Below are 25,672 nucleotides of genomic sequence, written 5' to 3'. Positions count from 1 at the left end.
TTCTTCTCCCTCCCCCTCCCCCTCCCCACTTCTCGACGGATTCTCTCTCCCCCGGGCCGCTTAAAGCCCCCACCGGCGAGAACCCTCCCAACAGTTTCACGTAGGCAACATGAAAGAACCCAATCACGTGTTTTGTCCCGAAAATTCTCCGTAGGTCGCGCAGGTGCTTATAACACTTCGCTCGTTAATTATACGCGAAACTAAAATACATTTCGCCGACATGGCGGGGAGTCAATGAGCCGGCCTTGCTCGAAGGGAGTCTGCGCGCGCCCTGCACCACGGTCAAATTTACTCCCTTTCAACATTTCCTACGGCAGACTACGGCTGAATTAGCGAGGTAAACTTTGCCTGTAGCGTCGAAGTAGTCGTGCTTTTCCACGTTAGAGCGGTTAAGAGGCTAAGAACCCGCCCTTTAGCCGCAGCATTCAGACAACTACGACCTCTCTTCCCTCTTGCAATCTACCCCTCTTCCACCCTCTTCTCCGACTCCTTCTCCTCGTCTTCTCTTCAACATCTCCCCTTCCCCCCTCTCTGTCTCCCTCTCTCTCTCTCTCTCTCTCTCTCTCTCTCTGTTTATATACCCGGAACCCCCTCCATCTACCTTTCTCGTCCCTTTGCACGTTTTTCTTTCCATGTTACTCCCTTTCCCGGATCTCTTATTCTCTTTCTTCCGCGCTGGAACAAATCTCGAACTATACGGAAATAGGCACCCGGAATTACCCGGCTAATTAAAATCCCTTTGGAACCCGACCGCCAGATTGCCGCGATTCCCTTAAATCTGACGGCGCATTTTTCCGTCAACGGTTTATCGCTGCCTCGAGTGCCACTGCGGTTCTCTGCTCCCTTACACCGACGAGGGGTTCTTGCTATACTTCGGTTCTTACTTTGGTCGAGAGTTTCGAATGTAAATCGTACTATTTTTCTTTTTTCTGGAATCTTTTCCCAACGTTTCGCAAACGTTACACCTTCGACGGGGGTCTGAGGAATTTAATTGTCCTGCCGATCAATTAGAGGGTCTATCTTTCGATTCGGTATACAGTGAATTCTCGATATATGTCAACAACACGGCTCATGCCAGCGTCATATATCGTCTAGGACATACGCTAGCCGTGTTATGTTTACAGTCCTCGAGGTCCGAGGCCTCTCGAGCTTCGTGGCCCCTCGCCGGGTATACCCCGCGGTAGTGGGGATAATTCCGCGACGTTTAGGGCGACATATAGAGAGAAATCACTGTATTTGGTAAAATTTGTGTAAAGCATGGTTAGGTGTGGGATGTGGTTCTACCGGGTGTAGGTTAGGTCTTGGTTAGGTTTTAAGACCTCCTGGAACTCCTACGCTTCCTCTGAAGTATTTGGGATTGAGTGATTCTTGGGCCATATGAGCTATAAGCTAACTCGATTAAATTTATTTTTTAAGCATCACAGCTTCATGACCGGTTAAAATTTTTCTCTTCCGATTGCTAAGCAATGACCCAACTTGTCTATACAGTAATTTCTCTATATATGTCGCCGAGGCCTGGATGATAAACGTCGCGGAATTATCCCCACTACCGCGGGGTATCCGAGAGGCCTCGGACGCCGAGGAGTATGATCACAACACGGCTCGTATGTCTCCTGGACGATATACGACGCTGGTAAGACCCGTGTTGCTGACATATATCGAGAATTCACTATATTAGCGGAGCACAAACTGATAAAGTTGTTAATTCTACGAAACAATTCCAGAGGTACCCAGCTGTCAGTCAAAGGTGGTTAGAATGAAGCCTGAAAAAATTGATTTTCGATCAATAAATAGTGACACACGACTGATGCAAGTGTTAAACGACACCCGACCGTGCCTCCGATCAACCAGTTGATCGCCGGCAATCGATCCCCTTATTTCGCATGGAGTCTTCACCGGCGAGGCATGCAGATCAGATCAAATAGGGTCTGCTGAAACATCCAGAAAGAATCGTTTCGTTTTCAGCCTAGCCTATCGCCGATAACCGCAATCAATTTGGCCGACGACGATCATCCCCATCGGACATTGCGGGCTATCGCGTGGGTATTCCATCGACATGTTTTCTCGTGCCAGTGGTGTTTTCATTCCGCGCATGGTATCGACGTTTAATGAAGACACAGACGGTAACTAGCTTATTTAATAGCCGGGACTTTATGCAGGGCGTTTTCAGGGGAACGTTCAACGGATGGCCAGACTCAAGGCCGGCGGCGGCGGTGGCTGGTTCATCCGTGCAGACGGATTGACCAACGAATCCGGGCGAGCACGATGCATATAAAAGGACTCTTGTGTTCCGTCGGAATAGCTAGAAATGTAGCCATCGTTCAATACAGTCCGCTTGAATGCGCCGCTTTCAGTGGCCCCTTGCCACGCTTTCGCAACCTTCCCTTTAGCCTCACCGACCATCCTTCTTCTACGGCCGGCCAGCCACTCTCGTCTACGCCCCCGTGCAACCCCCGTCTACCGACGTCCAACCCCCCGTCACGCTGATCGCCGGATGATGGTGAATGCGAGAGGCTCCGAAAATTTCGAAAGAATTAAACTGCGCGCTCCATGGGAAACGAGCGGGAGCACCGGGCCTCAACCTGGCAATTGCTCACGGCGATCTGGCCGGGGAGGATTAAACGGACGTGTCGGTGGATGGAACCGGTCGTACTTTGTTATGATGCCTTTTTAATCCTTGCTGTTTCCTTTTTTTTTATTTTTTATTTGTTTTTTTTATTTTTACATTGTTTGCGAAGGTTGCATCGGCGTGAGTTACGATCTGGACGATCGTCCGAGTACTCGCGATAATGTATTGCGTGAGCTCATTTCGAAAACATCACGTAGCGTGTAGTGTGTACGCTGAAGAATGCACGCTTCGTGTATACCGGGTATTTCACCTAACTTGACCACCTTCAATATATCGCTTATTTTGTGTGATAGAAAAAATGTCAGAGGGAGAAAATATTCTGTTCGAAGGCGCCAATACGGTGATGGGCCGAATTTTTTTCTCAAGGTCATGAAATTGAAATTCCTTCATTTACCGTCCCCGAACGCGTACTGAAGTAACTGACAAACACTTAATAATTTCCTCGCTAAAGGTCACGTGAAGGTTAACATATTGCACCTCGTTGGATTCGTTTTTTTATAAGCTATACGACTGTTGTAATGAAAGTATGCAGTCCCATTTTTAAAAAATACGATGACCTTGAAATCTCGAAAAAATGACCTTGAGAAGAAATTCGAATAGAATATTTTCTCCCCCTGACATTTTATTTGATGTATTTAAGGTGGTCAAGTTAGATGACATACCCGGTATACATGGTGTTCGCTACGGGTGAGAGAAAACTTAAGGGATGGTTCACCATGGCAATACAAGACGAAAAGGAAGAGTAAAAATATTGCGATTTCGGATTCGTTTTCTAGTTATTATCGATTAAAAATCCGCCTGAAATGCGGCAACCCGGCCAACAGAGGTGTACGTTGCTTACGTCATAGAGGCGCGCGACAGTCACGGTATCAAGTGACAGATACTCCGCGTGCCTCGCAAGAAATCTGACAAGAATTCGGCGTGTAAGGGTCAAACCATACCAGGCAGGTCAGGCGCTGAGAGTGTACAAACGCTGGATACAAAAACAGGGTAAACAAATACTGTTGGCAGAATTTGGTTACCTTGTTTTTGTATCCAGCGTTTATAGACCCCAGCGTCTGAGCTGCCTATTGTATAATCTCACCCTAAACCGTCCAATCGATTCATTCCACACACATTTTCGGTTCTAGCCGAATTATTGGCTAAAGCGTGTGACGTCAAAGCCTTGGGTGCGGACGAGAACTCCATTTAAAACGTAAGCAACGTACACCTCTGTTGGGCGGGTTGCAGTTTTTTAGGCGGAACTTTAATTGATAATAACTGAAAAATGAAGACGAAATCGCATTTTTTTTATTCTTCATTTTCGGTTTATATTGTCTTGGAGAACCACTCATCAAAGTTTCTCCCACATATAGTCAAAGACATGTTAGATAGTACTCTTCTGTACAACACGATTATTCAGGTGATAGAACAGTCACTAGCTATGGTTGACTTTTTGACATTCTTCGCGTAAAAATGTTGCAGTGCCAACAAAGTTGAAATTCCAACTCGGAGAATCAAGTTAAAATTCAGTCAATTGGAACCTTTTTCATATGTATTAAATTCTGATATTATCAAATGTGTTCCCTAAAACGTTTGGATGGTTATAGATACAATATACAATATAAAAAATATACAATATACAAAATGTACAACATACAAAATATACAATATACAAAATATACAGTATACAACATATATAATATACAAAATATATAATATACAAAATATACAAAATAGAAAATATACAAAATAGAAAGTATACAACATATATAATATACAAAATATATAATATACAAAATATACAAAATAGAAAATATACAAAATAGAAAGTATACAAAATGTATAATATAGAATATGTACAATATATAAAATGTACAGTATACAAAACATACAAAATATACAAAATGTACAAAATACAAAATATACAAAATATACAAAATATACAATATACAAAATATACAAAATATATAATATACAAAATATACAATGTACAAAATATACAAAATATACATAATACGAAATGTACAATGTACAACACAATCTAAACAACTTTGATTTTGTGGAAGTTAGTTGAGCTGATATTGAACGCAAAACGCACAAAAAAAGCAAAGTGAAAGTTCCAAAGAGAAAGAGCTCGAATCGAAAGTGTTGAAAAAGTTCGAAAATTGAAATTTCCCTGAAAACACAGTTCACCCGACGACGTTCGTCACCCGTTTCGCTTAATTTCGTGAGCGACAGACATTTTCCTGTCACAACGCACACCATCACCATAGACAAACGAGTTTTGGGGTGGGAGCCGGCCGGTGTACGGCAGCGAAACCTCGGTCCGGAAGTCGTAGCTGTTGCGGATACGACGTTTTTGACATTCGCACGGTTGCGGCTAACACAGCGGCGGTCTTCGTGCGCAGTTAGAGAATGACTCGGCGGTTATCATCGCGTAAACCGACGAGCGACATGAATTTCCGTGTTACTAATACGCGGGTGAAATCCGCGACAGGTCAGGCGCTTAACCAGACGGTAATTAAAATCAAACATGCGAAATTCTGGCAGCCAGAAGTTGAGAGTTGCCCCGCTTAAAACCGCGATTCCACGGCTCGCTCACTGAAACGATATAAGCCTTTAACTGTCCGATCTCGTATGAATCAATTGGCTAGAATAATGATATTACTAGACCGTTTTAAAACTGTTTTTGTACGATCTAAATACCGCATAAATATTCTTCGTTCAATCTTTTAATTTTCAAAAAAGATATCTTTCATTTGATTTTTGCATCATATTTTTTAACCTAGCTTTCCATTGGTCGTTTGCATGTTTTTGGAGATGTTACAAGACAATAGTCTTGGTAAAGTAATTGGTAAATAAATTTAAATTGAGTCAGTTATTGTGTTTCTTGAGGGAAGTTTTTCTCTTAAATGTTAACAAGAGACGTTTGCACTACTGATTCTGTTGATTTCAGATGTTTAAACATTTTATTGTGCAGTTAGACTTTAGAAAATAAATTATGTTGAAGCTTGCTGTTGTTGAAAATTGTATTGGGCTTCTCAATGATACAGGCAAATTATGTTGTTAACAACTCAATCAGTATAATTATAATTCTGAATATACATTGAACACATACACATAGTAAAATTGTCGGAAGTTTGCTTCCAATTAGAGAAAATGATTTCTTTTCATCAAGTAGTACCAATCCACAGTAGTAAAAAACGATATTGGTCAGACATCGCATTAATCCCGCCAACGTGCCATGAAACATCTACTACAGTAACAATTCTAATCAAAGTGGTAATAAAAGTGCAACGATAATTTATTCTCAGTCTGAAACATTTGATCTTCGAAGTTTTAAGTTTAATTTTAAGCTCAAGCGCTAATTTGTCAAGCCTTTGAACCTTTTTTGTAGTTTCTGTAACGAAAAAGAGTATACGAAGTGCTCGCGACCGATATTTATGGCAAGGTGCGACGTTTGCCAGAATTTCGCGACACTTATCGGTGATGTAATGCATATGTTCACGGCACGGAAAAAAGTGCAAATATAGAGAAAGAGAGTGTATTAATGGCGGCCCGTGTCGGTAGTGCGTGACGCGCGTAATTCAAGCAAATTATACCCCGGGTATAAAAATCTGCATAACAAGAAAGTTCCTAATGGAAAAATTCCAACGGATTAAAATTCCGTTCGTGTAATCGTTATGCAACATTTACTTACTCGTTTCGCGATTGTTCTATAGACCCCGATGTCCGGGGCTGTGTGTTGCCCCATTGATACTAAAATACAATATCTTTATACGCCGGTAAATTCAGTTTATTTGTCCAGTTTATTTAAAAGGGATACTTTATTAGGCGCGCGTTTCAACGGGCAGAAACGCGGCGCGGGTAATTCAATATTTATTACTTAACCGACCGTGGCTTTTATTTATATTGTTTGCAGGTTTTCGCGACGCTTTTCGCAATAATAACTCCGTCGGTATTCGCGGAACGCGGCTTGTAATTTGCGAACGTTGCGGCAATTGATTCTAATTAACATAATAGTATATCAAAGTACAGTTCGCGAATTACATTAAATGTTTAGAGCGTTAAAAGGCGATTCCAAATTACCCCATCTAATTAAATACTTTCAAAAGGCATATTAAATACTCCGGGTCGAGCTGCGGCATTAATTTTTGCAGAAAACAAGCAATATCAAGAAAAATACTCTTTGAATTTAATTTTAATTTAAAGAATACATGAAAATAGGGACGCTCGACTATTGCTTTTCGAGAGCCACTGTAATTTATCGTAAAACCATTTATGAAACGGATTCGTGTCTGTAAGACCGGTCTCGACGTCGCATAATCTGGTAAAAGTTCGCCGGAAATGTAAACGCCGGTTGTCCGAGTAAATTAGCTGCACTGTCCGTGATTACCGGGCCCTTGGTAATCACGAATATTTGTACAACACGAACGGCCCGTTTAATACGGTATTATACTTTTATAATCTCTTCATAATTAACCCCCTCGGTCGGAACAGGCTCATTCACGAAATTCACAGAACAGTTTTGCCGGTGTGCACGTGCACATGAGAACCCGCCACCTCGTGCCGAGGGTTTCGACAAAGTTTCGTACCAACCAGTTCGAGCTTCCTCCCCCGATCAGCTCATCAAGCACGCACCACGATATACAGGGTGGTCCACACAATTGCTTCTATTTCGAGCACATTCTTCTCCAACGCTTTTCTGTAACCCCAACAACAAAGTTATAGCACGAAACAAATGCGCGACCCCCTGCGTGCAACGTAAGACAACGATAACATCTAAAATAACACTCTGCTGGTGGTACGAAAAAACGTTCTAAACAAATTACATTGCGCTTCGAAAGGCTCATCGAGCGGATGCAGTTAGATATTTTTAGATGTCACATTTGTTGAGATATTGAGGCCAACTTGGATTTTTTCAATGCCAATAGTGAACGCATTTTGAGGATTTAAAAATACTTTCGTTCTAAACTCTATGAAATGATCAAGAAAAGAGACAAAAAATAATTATAGATGCACGTATACTTAGTGGTACAGAATCACAGACGATCTCGCATTATTGACACACCCCGTATACATATGTATATCCGTTCAGCGACACGACAGTATTTCCATCGTTTTCGTTACACTCTTCCCCCGGACGGACCTTCGTACTCCGCGGCTCTTTAATTGCAGCTCATTATTTATAACGGCAGTTAGAAGTTGTTCCCCGTCCGTTTCGGTGAACGATAGAGAAAGAGAGGGAGAGGAAGGGGGAGTAGGAGAGACGGAGAGAGAGAGAGAGAGAGAGAGAGAGAGAGAGAGAGAGAGAGAGCAGGTTTTACGCCCCTGGTAACGGAAGTCTCGTTTCGTGATAACCGGACGTTAAGAGGCGGGTTTACTGCGGAACGCATGTAGTGTCTTGTCGGTGAAAACTCGCGGCTATTTTCTCGCGGGCGAAAGAAGTCACGGAACTTCTTCTATTGCGGCGATACGGACGGTGCCCCCTCGTTTCCGGATTCGCTGGCCGGAATCGTCCATCTCGCAGGTATTAGCTCGTAAACCAAGCCTGCGTCTTCTTCTCCAGAATATGAAATCTCTTCGAACATCTCTATGATTTGCCTCGTTTCCACGTTCCCGCTATCGGACACTTCTCCCTAGCTTTAAAATCTGTCGTAGGTACCTACGTACCTCGAAAGAAATTAAAGGATCGCCTCGACGAACCCCAGGAATTGGGTCAGTTTCAAGTGATCATAACTCCGGCAAACATTTCCGTATCGATATCGTTAAAAAATCATTCGAAAGCTTGAAGCCTTCACCTTCAGATGCCCTTTCAACTTTTCAGCTTCGTTGCTCCTTAACACAATTATAGAGTTATAAAGAAGACTTTGACAGTTGCGAAGAATTTTGTTCGACTTCCAGACATCACGTAGGGAGAGATAAATTTTTTTGATAAATCGCGTTACCATCATTTGAAAGCGCCTACTTTCCTGTGCAAGAAACCCGGTTGTCGAATATAGTGCGATTTTTTTGTTCGAGTTATGCAACATTGAAGCAAAAATGGTCGTTTTAACTTTAACTGGCTCTAGAAAATGAACAAATCATTGTAGAATCTTGTACAAAAAAGCAATAGAAAGAGCATTTCTTTCTCTTGAAGGCGCTTCTTTTGTTTTTTCAATTTGATTGAGATTTCGATTAACCGGGTCGTCCTGAAAATATGCTTAAAATTTGCATAATTTCCATGTTTCATTCAACTCGCTATATCTCGGCGAGAAATGATCGCAATACTCGCATCTTAAGGTCAGGCTGAAGCTGAGTTTCTGCCGATTCGATTGAACACTTGATGAACCCGCTGCGACAATTTTTCACCTATGGCAAATGTGTTTGAAGTTACCGTTTCGCATATGAGGCAAATAGCGCTGGTTCGTCACGTTGGCGTTCGCCTAAAGCGTGCTACCGACGGAAGTCCCGAAAACACCTGAAAATTTGAAAAAAGCATCCGAAAGTAGAGATCTGAAGCTTTCAAATGATTTTTTAACGATATCGATACGACAATTTTTGCCGGAGTTATGGTCACTTGAAATTGATTCGAGTTCGAGAATTTCTCGAGTTCGTCGAGGTGATTTTTTAATTTTTTCGAGGAGCGTAGTTTGGTCCGACGATCTCCAACGACCGATCGAGTATTTCGTAACAATTTCATTAATTATTCGGTAAGAATTCGCACAGAAAATGCGACGGTGGCATTCCCAGCGCGCACGGTAGCAAACAGGGATTCGTACGGTCGAATTCAATGGCCACAGTCCGTAGTACATCATTACAACATTACCCTGAAGCCATCGCTATAATGGTGAATAAAGAGACGACACAACGAAGGAACACGTCAACCCTCGTTATATTTCGCGTTCCCCAATCACGCTCGCGGAGAGCTACGGGCATCCGAGCACGGGGAACTCGAAAAGAAAAGGGGAAGAGAAAGAGAGAGGGAGAAAGAGAGAGAGAGAGAGAGAAAGAGAGTGGAAAGACTGAAATCTCAGTGATAAAAAGACGAGCACGCGGCGGAAGAGCACAGTGACTCTGAATAGAGGCGAAGAATATATGTGGCAAAGTGTGCCGCTCGTTCCGCGTGTATCAGAATTCCCGTTACACTTCCGAAAGGCAAAGCTCAGGTGAAACTGAGTTACCATGTAACCGGGGCTACGCGAAGCTCGATTTTCCACGGCACACAAGAAAGCTATATGTATATATATATATATATATATATATATACACACATCCGAGAACGGTCTGATGCAAGCCAGATCAGTTTCCTCGTTAAACCTTGCACTTGCAGCCAGCAACGCTCTTCAACTTCGCCATACCCTTCGCGGCACTGTCGCATAATGTGCGCGCGCGCGCGCGCCGACCGTTTCTACCCGAGATGCAACAGTTCTGCATTCGCCAAAAAATCTGGGAAAAATTCGATAGATTGTGTACGCCTCGGCGCGTCTAATGCAGCTGGAATTTTTCGAATATGTTGACCGGTTACCGAGATACACGAAGTCAAAGTTGGCCGTCCGTCGTTTCTCTTGATGCCTTCAAAATTGGGACGTGTTCAATATTTTGAGAAATGTTTATGCGAAAAAGGTTCACGTGAAAATATTTAAACAGCATATTCATTCAGAATATTTTTTTTTGTCTGATTACTAGACAGTGAATTTGACATCTTTACACACACACAACTTTTGATACAAAAGACTATACACTCACTTGATCTAGTGATCTCCTGGGATCGAAACTTGAATTTTCGGCATTTTCTCGCAAAAATCTACAGGATTACATTAAAAAAAGTTAAAAATTTGTGGTTTCCTGAGATGAAGTTTAAGCGGAGCACTTGAAAATTTGAATTCGTCTCTGTTTTCAAAGTACTCGCGAAAGTTGACTATTCGTCGTTTCTCTTGCTGTCTTAAAAATTCGGACGTTTTCAATAATTTAAGAAATATGTATGCTGAAAAATTTTAGGTAAAAACATATGACCAAAGCGCGTAATTATTAGACAGTGAATTTGACACATTCCTAATAAAAATGAGTGGATGAAACAACTGTAAAACAGTCATAGAGGCGATTTCACGTTTGATTTACTAAAGTTATTAAATAAATGTGTACTTAATTCCTGGTTTGAATAGTTATTAATAGTCGAGCTTTCTCAGCAATTGGTCGAATTTGCGAGGTTGTTGATAGCAAACGTTCAGTTTCGCGAACAGAGCGCGGTTTAATGTAAATACAATACGGAGCCATTCTCCCGACAATTTTCGAGCTGTTTTATAATTTGGTCGTTAGCGCGGCTCTTAATTTTATAGATGCACAACAACGAGTAACGGTGTACACACGAAAGAACGGGCACTGCTAATTGGTTAGACGGTCCTTCTCCTTCGGCTTTACTCGCGTCGACATCGTAACTCCCTGTCGCTAAGGATGATGCGACGCATTTACAGTTTTAACGGCGAAGCTGTTAAAAAGTTTCACGGCACGTGTAATTGAGAGCCAGATAAAAATGCAACGTGTCCTAAAATTTTACGATTCTACCGCGCCGATGCGAGATGACCGCGAGGGTGGGGGGAACGGCTCTGAGGAACGATTGTGGACTGCTTCTACGTCTGGTTTTGTGCAATGATCGGCACACTGTTTCAAGTTTTGAGGAAGAAAAATTAGAGGAAGACAAGTTTAAAAGAGACAAGACCAATTTAGAAAACTGAGGAAAGGTGTGAGAAAGTGCGATGGAAATTAAATGCACAGTGAAATAAAACATTCCATTATTAATCAAGGTTATTATTAATCAAGTGTTCTAAAATATTGCATACATGCTTGGCTATACATGAAGATAACGTACTGCAATTTTTACGCAATTATTTGTATTATTATTGAAATTATTGTAGGATTTCAATAGCAGATCACTTTTCGATCAATTTTCTCCAAATTGTACATACATATAGAGACCTCTTTATCTGGTGAACTAAAAATTATGCAATAGTTTTATTTTTGTTGCTCGAAAATGTTTCAATCCTAATGAACCCCTGCGTCACACGATTGCCATTTTGTGAAAGAAATTTTTTAAACATGACAAATAAAAGAATACCTGTGTGTAAAATTCGAGGGGGGTTGGCCAATTCATGAATATGCTGCTGAAATCTATAATTTAAATAATAATAAGAGAAACTTGATTTACAAAAGCCTAGCCATTTTTAACCTCATTGATTGTCTAAAATGGACAGCTCTGCACGGGGATACCCTCTCAATGGGAAATTTCGCGAGCGAAACGTTCTCCTCGACGAAGAGCATAACGCATCGCGTACCGCGCAAATAAAAAACGTTTCGTTTCATATCCGGTGGCGTAAGCATTATCGCAGAAGCTTGTCCGTCCGTAAACTTTCTTCCACTGTTCGGGGCAAATATTGTTTCGTCCGGTTCCGCGGGCGCGAGTCTTCTACAAATTCATGGTCCCGGCGATAAAACGAGCGCGATGTAATGCAACAAATCGCAACGTTCGTCATGCTGTCCGGTACGTGACGCGAATGAGAATTCGAGGTGAAAATAACTGACGGCTCGCGCCGACCGATATGCCGGATAAAATTGCACCGCAAATTGCCGAGTTGTTTCGAGTAGTTAATCCGGTAATTGGAATGATGCCAATTAATACAGCCGCGGTGTAGAACGGGATGATGGCGTTTCACCCGGCGCGGACGAGACGTGACGAATCAACTTTTCCACGTAAGAACGATTTGCATATGCATGAATTTTTGCGGGGAGGCTGGAAACGCGCGCGTTACGCGCGGATCGATGCGTTCTGTTTGATCTCGTTTGTGTGTCGTGTTGCGTTTTTTATTTTTTCCTTTTTTTTTTATTCGACAACTATCAATAAATAATAATCCACAGTGCAATTAGTTCGGAAATTGTTGCCAATTGCCAATGCTTGAGAGTGTATGTTTATAAAAAGTGTTTTATGTATGTACTACACTGCATAGATATTTTAAAAATGTATTTCTCTGAATTCACAATTTATTTATCACACTGCCATATATACCACACGTTGTCGATTCTTTGACTTCTAAATAAAGTTACTATAGCAACGCAGATAGAATCTAAGCTAACAATCTATGCTGTCAGCGAAAGTCAAATAACAATAGAAAATCGTAGATTCGCGATAAGGTAGAGTGACTACATTACCATCAAAAAAATGATTTTACGTGACTCAAGTTTTCGTCCGTACATAAGAATATTTTGTCACTGGTAAAGAGCTCATTCGAAAGAGGAAGGTTCAATCTAGTGCGCGCTGGTCAGGAGCTGCCGAGATTATGCAGATATTTGGTAATATAAGCGTTAGAAGTATACCAAAAATTGACGATGCGCATGCCGTAGAATCCAAGCATTTTTACGCCATTGGATGAGTTTTCTGGATGAAATCGAGAGCAGCGCGCACTAGAAAATATCTCCAGCTACAAATTGAGCTATAGTTTGTCTTGATTCTCTGCAAAATAAAGCCGAAAACTTGAAGTACGTTTCTGGCGGCAGAATTCATAATATCTCGATAATACCGAGGAAAAAATGTGACAAGTTTAGTCACAGACTTAAGACCCGTCGGATCAAGACCAAGACGGATCTTAAGTCTGTGTCCGAAGGCTGTGAATGGAAATTATTAATTAAAAAGTCACATGACTATCCCGGGCCCTTAATCGGAAACCGCAGGTTCCGCCAGTGGACTTTTTTCAAGCGCGTGGATCGCCTCGATTAATCCGGGGTCTCGCAACGAAAATAACGTGCGCCCGGAAAGAAAAGGATTCTGATTCGCCGAGGCATATTTCACCGCGGCAAACTTGCTCGTACCTCAATTTCCTGGAAACGGTCGCATCATCCTCCAATTACATCAGAGACATTCATCCCTGGTTGGTTACCCGAGTCGCGGCTCAAACCGCCACGCTGAATCGCTTTCCAGAAGTATTAATTAGCGAAATTCTAATTAACGTATTAACACCGCGAGACAACTTACCAACATCGTATCGCATTATACAGATCGCACAGATGACAAGGCTGCTAGTTATGTGTCTGCTATGAATCCCTGTTCTCTCTCCCGTCTCTCTCACACCTCCCACCCTCTCTCTCACTCTCTCTCTCTCTCTCTGTCGCTTCACCTCTCTCCTCCGTCCCCTATCTGTCCCACCCTGTCTGTCCCACCTTCTGAATTCAATCCGATTGTTCCTCGCTATGGGACTCGGCAGCAGTTTACGAAATATTGTCGAACTACGCGTCGCTAACAACCGAACGCGGATGGTGAACACTCCACGATAACGATATAGCGAGGCGGTAACCCCACCGGGGTCGTGAATCATGATCTGCTTTCGCGAGACCGGTCTAACAGAGGTCCTTAGACCGTAGACAGTTGCGAGCTTTCCGAAATTTTAACGACCGATCGAACAGTACAGTTAGCCGCTGCGAACACAGCGGACACCGGTGTCCTCGCGCTGTTTTGCCGGAAATTGATTCTTCGGAGTATTCGATTTCGGGTACGTTTTCGTTTTCGAAATTTCCGAGCTAATATGTTTTACCAAGCTACAAGCTACTGTGCTTTTTGTCCGCTAACGAGACTCCTGATGACCAGTCCGAACAGAGTCTAATAAATACGCACGTTATTAACACGTAGCACTTGAATGGCGACTGTAGGGCGTCACTAAAAATTGCTGTATCATTGTTCAAAATATTTTTCACGTTATTAAATCTGTTTGTATTTAACAAATTACTAAACACTTCAGTATTGTACGAGTAAATTTCACCGTTTTCGTATGTAGAACATGAAAGAAAAATACATAGAAGGGAAATATTCTAGGTCGGAAGAAATGTTTCGTTTCGGAGTTAAAATGGCTTCGAGTGCAAAGGGTTAATTTCCTTTAATCCGAAATGAAATTCTATTTTGTTTCTGTCAATGTCATCAATTTTCGTTTTTTAGGGAATCACTACAAAAAAATACTCCCTCTGTCCCATAATAATGGTAGCACTTGATGAATTTAATTTGTCCCAGAATAATAGTAGCGAAAGAACATAAATATAGAACATAAAATTTATTATCAAAAAACTAGATTAAATTAAACAATAAATAAAAAATATTGCTCCTCATTTTTATTTTGAGTGTTTAGATAATTCCTGGATTTTTCAATAATTTCGTTACTGCATTTTAAACTTGTATGTAGGATATGCGTCGTGAGCGTAAAATTATTGGAACCATCGTTCTTCGACCTCTCTTTTTTTCATCTTGTTTTTACAACGGGTGGATATTCAACCGAAATAAAACAATTGATTTCGATCTGCGGATGAACTTAGAAAAATAGTTATAATTCGTAATAACTAGTAGTTTTGTAGGCAAATTTTAGGACAGTGGAAACAAATGAAATCTAATTTTTAGTGGTAGCAGCCATTGTAGATCTGGAATAAGTAAAACCCGTACTAAATGTAGGATCTCGGGAAAAATGAGGGCACCGCCGCCGGGAATCGAACCCGCGACCTCACTGGTGGTAGCCGATCGACTAACGCGCTCACCCACGGAACCCTCCCGTTCTTCCCGATCTCCTACATACTTTTGTTCTGGGGGTCCTGATCCCACACTCGGCCATCCTGCAACGACATTCGCCCTCGAATGTCCGTCACAGCGTCGTCTCATCGTTTTCTCTATCGTGTTGTGGCCATACACAGAGCCACCAACACAACTCGTAATTTCTCGTCAACTCGTAACAACTCGTAACGCAACTCACAAATTCGCAGTTTTTTCTCACAGCGCCATCGTGCGGCGATCGGTGTTCCCCCAATCCCACTTCTGACACCAATTGTAGGATCTTGGGAAAAACGAGGGCACCGCCGCCGGGAATCGAACCCGCGACCTCACTGGTGGTAGCCGGTCGACTAACGCGCTCACCCACGGAACCCTCCCATTCTTCCCGATCTCCTACATACTTTTGTTCTGGGGGTCCTGATCCCACATAAATTCTGTGGAATTTTATGTTATAACATTTTTGAAAATTTTCAGAAGCCATAAATGCATAAAGATCCGCAGTCTAGTAATAATTAGGTTAACGTAAAAATTTAAAACAAACGACATATGTCATGAATAGACTGCGGATCTTTATGCAAATTAAAAAATATTTGCATTGATTGCTAGACACATTTCCTCTTTTAATTGTTTTATTAAGCTAAAACAAATACGCTGGTGCCCTTAAATCTTTTTAATATGTCCACTGCTTTGAATTGTGCTTACCCAGTTCTGTCATAAATTCATAAAATCCGTCTATTCATGAAACATTGATTTCGACTGAATAATAATTCCCGTTTAAATATTCACTTGCTACTATTATTGTGGTACAGAGGTAGTACCAATCACCGAAACGGTAACATAAAAATGGTGCCCCGTTCAGTATTCCCCGATCGAGTCTAGGCCAGCGAATAGACCAAATTTCGACTTATCTCGTGGCAGGAAACGTTGCGAACAGAGTATCGCAGCTCGCCAGACACGTGTTCCACGTTTCGCAACGGCGGATCTCGAGAACCGCGTTGAAAAGTTGAAGATCGCGTGGAAGAGGGAGAGATCTCGGGGAGACGAGATCCGGGCACGGAATTCCCGAAGCATTGCCGGTTTCCGGGATCGACACACGTTCCATTGGTCGCGTTAGGAGTGATCCTGGTTTGCCGGTCGTCGCGACGCGGCGGCAACGAGCGGCGCAAAGTTTGCCGATGGTGGCCCCGTGGTGAATCGTGCGCGAGGCGGCTGGAAACGCCGCAGGAACGTCGCGTCGCGTCGCGTCGCGTCGCCCCGCGTCGCGCGTCCGGGAAGTCGAGTATCGATGTCATCTGCAAGCTCGGTCGAAGGAAGGGTGACGCCGCGCCGGGGCCTCCTATGTATCGCATTGTGCAATTGTTCTTCGAACTAACCGCGGCAGCCGCATCTGTAACCGGCAGCCACGGTAATGGAATATGACAACGCGAACTGCATAATGATCAGCCGCCGCGCCGCCTCCTCGCTTCCCTGCCTCTGAACTTTCTAATAAAACGGCCAGTGTCGGTGACACCACCGTCCCGTTACAGAACGAGTCCGGGGATCCCCGCAGACCGGAAACAACCGCGAACAAGTGACCGTCGATATCTCGACCGCATCAACATCCCCCCACTCTTTGACCTTCAACTTCGACCACGCTAATTCGATCGATTCCGCCAGATCTGCGCGGCCTAATCAAATGTTATTCTGGGGTAAGGGACCCAATTACTGTGCGAGTTACAAACGATTAAAAGTTGCGATTTTTAGTCGAAAATCGTGAAAAACGGCAATTTTTCCACTTTTAATCGTTTATTACTCGTAAACGAAGTAACGAATATCCATGAAATTTTCAGCGTGAATATAATTTATTCGAGTCAATAGAACAGATTTTTTAAAGTTTCGATACAGGCTCAGATAAAAAAGCTGAAAAAACCAAATTTTACTATTTCTTTTGCGATTCCGACCAATTCAAATTTTTTTCAAAAATTTTTTACACCTCGTCTAAGAAACTAATCCTTCGAACTTCTTAAAAACGCTAAAGTTATTTGGACTAATTTGGAAAAAGTTATGCTGTTTCAAATAGTGTGTAACTAGTTTTGCTTCTTACTGTATAACATATTTACTGATTTTAATGAAAAAAATTTAATATCTCTTTCTCAATTTTTGTCATGCTTTGAAACAAAATATAATTATTACAGGCACAGTAGTTGGGTCTCCTACTCGATTACTACGGTAATACCTCGGTAATTGTAAGGAAGAGTCGCCTTTAATTTTGGGTCATTTCTGTACAGGGTGCGACGAAGTACGCTGTGTGACCGAATTATAGCACTCATTTGGATTTGCACGAGTTTAATGTTTCTGTACACTATTCCAGGATACGTTTAACGTTAATTTGACCAACTGTTTGGCTTTATTTGACAAAAACGATTCAAATATCCTGGTTTTCACACATTTTTTGAATGTATAAATGGAATTGTTTCTAAAAACCATGTAAATTGGAATCGTATATTGAATACAAATTCTGTCTTCAATAAGTACATATATATATGCGCGTACCGATATTGTAGTAATCGAACTTTACGTATTTTTAAATTTTCCGAAATTTAGGCGAAGCACTTCCGCTGCGCCAGCACACTGGGTGACTAATTGTTATTCACGCAAGATTAAATTTAATTCAATTAAATTTTCCGGCGTTTACCGCACCCCGCGTGAATAATTCGGGATTAATGGGTATGAAAACGGTTTAGTAATACTATTAGATGGTTACATCATTATTTAGCGCGCGTGATGATTAGTGGTTATCTGTGGGTTTATGACGAATTTTCCTGAATAAAGACCAATAATTTGCACACCTTGTAGGTGCACCGTAAGCTTCTGTCTCTCCTGGCTGTTTCAGTATTTCATTTGTCAGGAAAATAATAACAATAACAAAAATGTGCGTGTTTCTATTTTCAGTCGCTCGATAGTCTAAGAAAAATATTTGCAAGCATATTAAATCAGTATTATTAATATTAAATGAAGATTGTATTATAATACAACGCAAACGTATACGTTACTTAGTTCCACCTGGATGATTGTGGATTATCGATGAATGTATTGAGGAGTATAATCTCTTAATGAGACAGAGCTTTAGGGAATTGTTGTAAATTCTGGGGAAGGTGAGAGCCATCAGAAACGCGTGTACACTCTATCAACCATTCGCGAATATTTGTACATTTGGCAAAACGTGATCAAGAACCATTCGTGGCAATTATGGTGCGGTCATCTCTAAACACGAATAAAATATATTTGTACAGGCACCAATTAAAATGTATCAATTCGCGATTTTCAAAGTGATCTTCGAGCCTTTTCATTGCCATTTTATACATGCTAATTTATATTCGTCATCAGACTGCATTTTGTCTAGCATATTTGATCTTTGAAAATTTATTAAAATAACATTTCTCGAACATGTTGAATAAAACTATAATCTTTGAAATATAATTGATCATTTTTCGAATACAATAGAACTCATAAAATTGTAATGAGGCTTCTTTAATTACAGTCTCGTTGAATTAACTTATAAAAATCTATATTTTTTCAGTAAAGACTTACTGTCTTCGTCTTTTTTATATCATAAAATGGCGGGGTTTTACATTATGCTTTATTCGCCTCTCCTATTTAAAAATGTATAAAATTGTATTGAGGTTTTTTATACAGTTTTGTAGAATTAATTTATAAAAATCTATATTTTTGCAATAAGGACTTATTGTCTGAACTATATCATGTTGAAATTCTTTATAGTGATTCTAACTGGACATTTTCAGACAAAATAATAATTAACCGTTTCCTTAGTGACTATAGTCGAGACTGTCTAATATGTGTACCAAACACTTTCATAGTAATGCATAAAAGTTGTACATTCCATCTCCATTAAAATTTCCCAATTCCCCTGTCAACTTGCTTACAGTTTAAACCGAACTTATTACTTACTAAGTTGGTTCCAGAAAAATTATGTACATTTGTACCATGTAAAAATGAATGGCATACAAACGTTTTTTGCAACAAGTACATATTATAATCGCAGACTGCACGGAAAAGTGAACTCGAGGCAGAATCTGGCATTCGGGAGAGAGCCCGTCGCGACGTGGGGGGAATAGGATACAGTCGGATATTTAACCGGGATTATGGCAGCTCGTTTGGTAAAACATTCGCGGAAGTTAAGCGCCTTTCCTCGTCGTCGACACCGGTCTGTTTTAGGTAGCGCCGGGGTCCAAGAGATAACTCTTATCGGGCCGTCTGGCTGTTTCAACGCAGTTAAGCGAGCCTGCTTCTGATTTCCTTCGAGCTCGACACGTGCCAACTTCCGCGAAACGTGAAATTTCGCTTGGCCCGCGGGAGAATTGAAGGACGAACCTTCGGGCTCTCCCAAAGAATTCGAAAGTCCAGCCAAATACAGCGAATTCTCGATACACGTAAACAACACGGGTCTTGCCGTGTTATGTTTACACTTCTCGGCGTCCGAGGCCTCTCGAGCTTGGCGGTAGTGGGGATAATTCTGCGACGTTTATCATCCTTGGCGACATATACAGAGAAATCACTGTACTGTCCTCGGACGCTCATAAAATGATCGATAGACGATCGATTTCCTCTGTGCCATCTGTCACAATTTTTTTAAATGATTGACAATTTGCTTTTAAACCTTTATACATTTATCATAATATACGATCTTTCAGCTTTAATTCGAGTACGCGAAAGTTTAAAAATTCTCACAGGGATTCGTATGAAAATTGATTCAATCCTTTAATGAATTTTTTCTTTGTCAGTAATTTAAACGAAAAATTGCAAATGTTCCCCGTTATAATTTAATTTGCATTCTCCTTGGATCATTTTGTCGGTCCACAAAATATCAATCCCCGGCATCCGTTGTTATAAATTTACGGACAGTGAATATGTATGACGTTTCATTCCGCGCATAAGCTGGCAAATATCGCGTGGAAACAACACCGTTGCGGAAAAGTATTTATTTCGCGGCCGCCATTCGTTCCCCGCGAAGTATCAACGAATGTATAGCGTTACAGAGAACACATGGCGGTTACTATTAACAAATTCATGTATTCCAACTTTGCGTCGACTGAATATTCGAAATTAACACACGTGTATTGTTTTTAGAACCTTGAACGAACCCCTTAAAATCTGAGTTTTACTCGAACTGTGGGACCGAGGTTTTGACGCGATCTTTAATTCTAATGTAAATGCATTATAAAGTACGGTCTTTCTTGGTTCGGTCTAAATTCAGCCTCCGAAAGTTTAGAAATTCCCGACGGAATATACTTGAAAATTAATTCAACCTTAATATCCTATCACCTTCTCGAGCTGTGGATCGGACTTTGATGATTTTTAACGCGATCTCTAATTTTGCTTCACATCTTAATTTAGGTCCATCGCGTAGTGCACTCTTCCAGCTTCAATTCGAGCCCCCGAAAGTTAAAAAACTCCTGCGGGAACGTGTTTCAAATTTTATTCGAAGCCTTCAAGTCTCATCACGTTTTCGAACTGCGGATTACGACATGTTGATTTTTAACGTGACGTCTAATTTCACTCTAAATAAATGCATTATAAAGTACGGTCCTGTGATTCGAAGAGTCGCCTTAATATTCCATCGTCAGCATTTCGAGCCGCGGCTAGGGGTGCGTCGATTTTTAATGCGATCTCTAATTTTACTCAAAATCTATACGGATCTATCGCCTTTCAGCTTTCATCGGAGTCCTTAAAATGTGAAAAATTCGCGCGGGAAGAAATATCGAATTTTCTTTTATGGAGAAGTATTTTTTTTACGCGGCCGCCATTCGTTCGCCGCGCCATATTAATCAACGGATGTGTAACACGTTAATGGGACGGAGGCGTGGCAGCATCTATTAACGAATTCATGTATTCTAACTTTGCGACAACTGCTGACGAATATTCGAACTTAATATACGTCCGTGTATTGTATTTACAACGACGGGCCGGCATTGTGTGCGATCAGTAAACAACGACGCAAGTAGATGCGTGCCACCAGAGAGATTAGTTTACGTTCCCAGAGAAAACAGAAATTACTCCGACATTAATATTCCGCCGCCGGAACGTTATCGAATCCGCGTGCAGATTTGCTCGCGGGGAATTAGTGGAAACACAAAAATTCGGCAATACGCGCCGGCCGGTCACCCCCCACCCCGCGCGCCGGGCATAATGTTTTCAACGTCGAAACGAATAATTATGTATCGCGGACCGAACGCACGAAATTACCGATCGGGTTCCATTAAAGTTCGCATCGCGCGATAAATTTTCGCCCGATTCCGAAGTTAATATTTTCGACGATGATTACAGGGAACTGCTGGCTGTCAACCGTTATCGACGCGCCGAATTATTTGCATTTACGCGGGCCCGTCCGCGTGCTGTTGCATCTTTCCTTTCCGAATGGATTTATCATAATGTGCGACATTTCCGCTTTGATTCGCGTCCTCGGAACTTCGAAAATTTCCACGGGGACACGTTTTAAAATTTATTCAGAGGGACGTAAAAATCCTACACGAAAATCGTTACTCCTTTGAACGGGGGTTTGTCGATTTTTACAACGTGATCTCTAATTTGACTAAACCTAAATGGATCTGCCATAAAGAGCGGTCTTTCAACTTTAATTTGAGTGCTCGGAACATCGAAAATTTCTGCGGGTGCGGATTTTAAAATTGTTTCTTCCGACCTACCGATCAAAATTTGATTTTTCGATATAATTTCGAATTTTTCTTTGGACCCAAATGGATTCATCGTACAGTACAGTCTTACACCTTTAAATCCAGCCATCGAAAGTTCAAAAATTCTGAGGAAAAATCCACGGAAAATTGTTTAAAAAATGGTTACATTATATATAATTGTATATGTTAATTATTCAATCACCTATTAGAATAAAAATCGCACAAAATTTAAATAAAATCTATTTTGTTATTCCCACAAAGCAGTACATTAGCACGCAACATTTTTTATGAATTCTTTAACCGGGAGCATTACCGGAATTTTGTGTACATTATTAGTAGAATTTAGTTACATATTTTTCCGCAACGAATATTAATATTCTGGAATGCTTGCTTTTAATGCGAGCATTGATGAGTGTATTTTTTTTCAAGGATTCGAATCGCCGTGCAAAATGAATTTAAACATACTTTTATCCGCATTTCATGATAACGCGTTGCATAATCCGAAACTATTGATTTGTACACGCACGTTTGCTAATTGAGGGGATCCTCGATTATCCGAATTACGGTAAAAATTTCGATAATCTGACAGCCTCGGAACGTCGGCAATGTCGAATTTATCGAATATCCCGGATTATCGGAGTATGCTCGCGATACAGTCAAAACAGGGATATGATTTTTAAAAACGGCCGCGATTATTACTGCAATATAAGGCCTCGCTGAAAATAATACCCCACATATTCACGTCACAGTTTAAAAATGTTCTTTTCACCAAAATATTTGCTGGTTTCTGTTGAAATTAATTTTTCAAGTCTTCTTTTTCTATACCGAAACGCACGCCTGAGACCAAACACATTTTAGTATAATATTTTGTCCCCATTCTAGTCACCAATTACCGGTCGGTAATCGTTCATTAATGTCAGATTTGATGAATAAGAAAATGTGTTCCTAGTTATTAAGGAGTTGAGAAGTTAGATTATTCTGTTACATTATTTTCTAGGAAATGAAGCAGCGAATCTAGAGATTTTCATTGATGCTTTTTTAGGTGAACCTTGAACGGTTCGAAAATATATTTTTCATCTCTTTCACATTACAAAATCACGGCGCTTTACATTATGTTTTATTCGCCTCGCGTATTTTTCGTGAAATTCATTTTGCGATAAATTTGATACTGTACAAACTTTCTCGTTTTTCTCTCAATTCGTATGAAATTTTGAATAAATACTGTCCTAGGTATAATTTGAAATGAACATTTCTGCTGTACAGCAAATTACACTGCTCGTGCAGTTATATTTTTATACAAAAATTTTACGTCTTCTCTTGCATTTAACCTTTCTCTACGGAAACATTCACAGAAACATGAATATGTTTTCTGGCAACTAACATTGTTAGTGCGTGAAAACTTCAACTGACAAATAAATGTGTTTTCCATTGCAGAACATTTTTATACGAAAACTTTACATGAAAAATAAACGCGTTGTCAACAGTTGAACATTTCTATACGAGAAACTAATACGTTTCTGAGCGATAAACATTTTTATATGAATCTTTCGGGTAAAGAGAAAATTCTATTTCTGCAGTTGACGTTTTTATACGAAAACTATAGCAAACATAAATATGTTTTCTACCGAAGAATATTTTTACACGAAAAACAACAAACAGGACATGAATGTTTTCCTTGCAACGAATATTGTCATAGAGAAGCTACGGGGGAAAAATGACAATTTTCTATTTCGGAACAAACATTTAAAAAATGAATGCTTCGCATTCAAGGAGAAAAGTGCCACTCAATTGAATGATCGTCTCGAAAATGTCCGACGAGGCCCTTTTGTTTGAACAGTTCTGATGAATGTCTAATTGCGTACAAGCTGGATTATTCGAAACTCCTCTGTAACGGGGACACGCGGTTATGCGAATGGCTCTGCTACCGCTCTGCTACCACTCGGCTGTACTCATTAGGGATCTAAAAATCGGAAAATATGTAACGGACCGCCAGCCACTTTGTATTTCCAGCAGGGCCGTAAAATGACGGTCGGTGGCTTGAAACGACAGCCACCGAAGCGAGACTCATAAAGACACGCAGAGGCCACTTGACGCGAGTACTATACGCAAAACAATTTCCGGGGACAGTCTACAAAGTAGCAGGATAATCGAGGGAAGTTTTAGCGTCGATGCGTTCCCGCGCGCAGCCATCCTCTCGGAGCTTTGTAGGACGTGTTTGGTTAGGTTACACAAAGGATGAGTCTCTCTCTCTCTCTCTCTCTGTGTTGGGTCTCGTAGTGGTTGCACACCCACTAGAGTCAGCTGGCTGTGTACCGCGTCTAAGATTATGTTTGTACTCGCTGTCAGCAGAGAATCATCATTTTCGGTGATACAGAACTAACCAGGCCGCCGGGTAATGTTTGCGGTTTACCGGTCAGGCCTGCGAGCGTCATGCTGGAAAATCATCTTTAATGAAGCCTTGCGTTATGCCTTCTTCAGATCTACTATAATTAGATCCTCTTATTCCCCGTACTTTACTAGGAATTACATTATTCACTAGGACACGGAATTTTTATTTATTTTCCTAGATTTTGAATCATTGAGTAAACGCACAGGAAAATATCCTTTCAATGTTTGCTATCTATTAACCCTCGAATGGCGACTGTAAGGCGCCATTAAAAATTGCTGTATCGTTATTCAAAATATTGTTTATTAAATTTTTTTGTATGTAATAAATTACTAAACACTTCAGTATTGTACGAGTGAATTACACCATTTTCATATGTTAACATAAAAGAAATATATACAAGGGAAATATTCTAGGTCTTAAGAAATGTTTCGTTTTGGAGTTAAAGTAGCTTCGAGTGCAAAGGGTTAAGTGTTTCCCAATGCTTTTATACTCGATTTGTAGATGAATTTAATGTAATTACATTAAATATTCTTTTTAATGACCATGTCGAAACTAGATCCAGCATAAAACATGAAATAAGTACAGATGATAATATTAAACATAAAGCAAAACGTTACAAAATAAAAATAATATGTGTATACTAATGTTTTTTAACTAAAATCTAAGAAACTAAGTCCAGAGCACAGATTCGGATAGCAACATTGTTGCATAGTTTGATATTCCGGGCTCGCGTCGCAGAATTATTACAGAAGTCTATCGAGAGCTGTTTCCCGTTCATTTTTTCCCATCCTCGGCCGGAAGAATGGATATTTCGCTGACACAACGGCTCAACTGTTCTGATCACTCGAACGCATCCATTATCCACCTTAGCGCTATCCGGCGCGACACAGGGACGCGCCGCAAAGGGACGAAATTAATAACTGTTTGCGGACACGTTGAGCCCTCCTGCAACAGTACGGTTTATTAATTCGCGCCGGCCATTATGGGCAAGACAGACTGCGCGCTGTCGCGATTACACGCGGCAATGTCTCCCCTTTTATTGACGACGGTGCCTCTACTTTTATTGTCGCCGTGCATAATGATACAAATTTTCAGTTCCCTTGAAGCTTTTGGAAAAATACGTGTCACGAATCTTTTTCATATTTATTGCTTCTTCTGAACCGGCAAAATTTTGCATTATAAATGCAAATTATTATGTATTAAGACGTAAGAGTAACAATTTAGAAAACACGCCGAATATTTTAAACTTTGGATTCACTTTTTAACTGCTTGAGAACGAACATCGATCTGTTTAGTTGTTCGAATGTCGATATTCAGTTCTTTGTGAAACACGTGACCTTGCCACGTTTATTTATAAAAATCCTCGTGGAGGGTTCAGAGGAATATTATCTTTTAAAACGGTGCGAGGTGGCAATAATAGATTGCTTGTA

General features: G+C 40.9%; 1 protein-coding gene across 1 annotated transcript in view; it reads left to right on the top strand.

Annotated features, from left to right (window-relative positions):
- The window catches only part of LOC143358451 (uncharacterized), a 255,773-nt gene that overhangs the window by 130,366 nt on the left and 99,735 nt on the right, over positions 1–25,672 (top strand). The window lies entirely within an intron of this gene.

This window comes from Halictus rubicundus, chromosome 1 (genome assembly GCF_050948215.1).
Source record: "Halictus rubicundus isolate RS-2024b chromosome 1, iyHalRubi1_principal, whole genome shotgun sequence".
NCBI lineage: Eukaryota > Metazoa > Arthropoda > Insecta > Hymenoptera > Halictidae > Halictus > Halictus rubicundus.
Note: the sequence above shows the minus strand (reverse complement) of the source record. Positions and strands in the feature narration are given on the sequence as shown.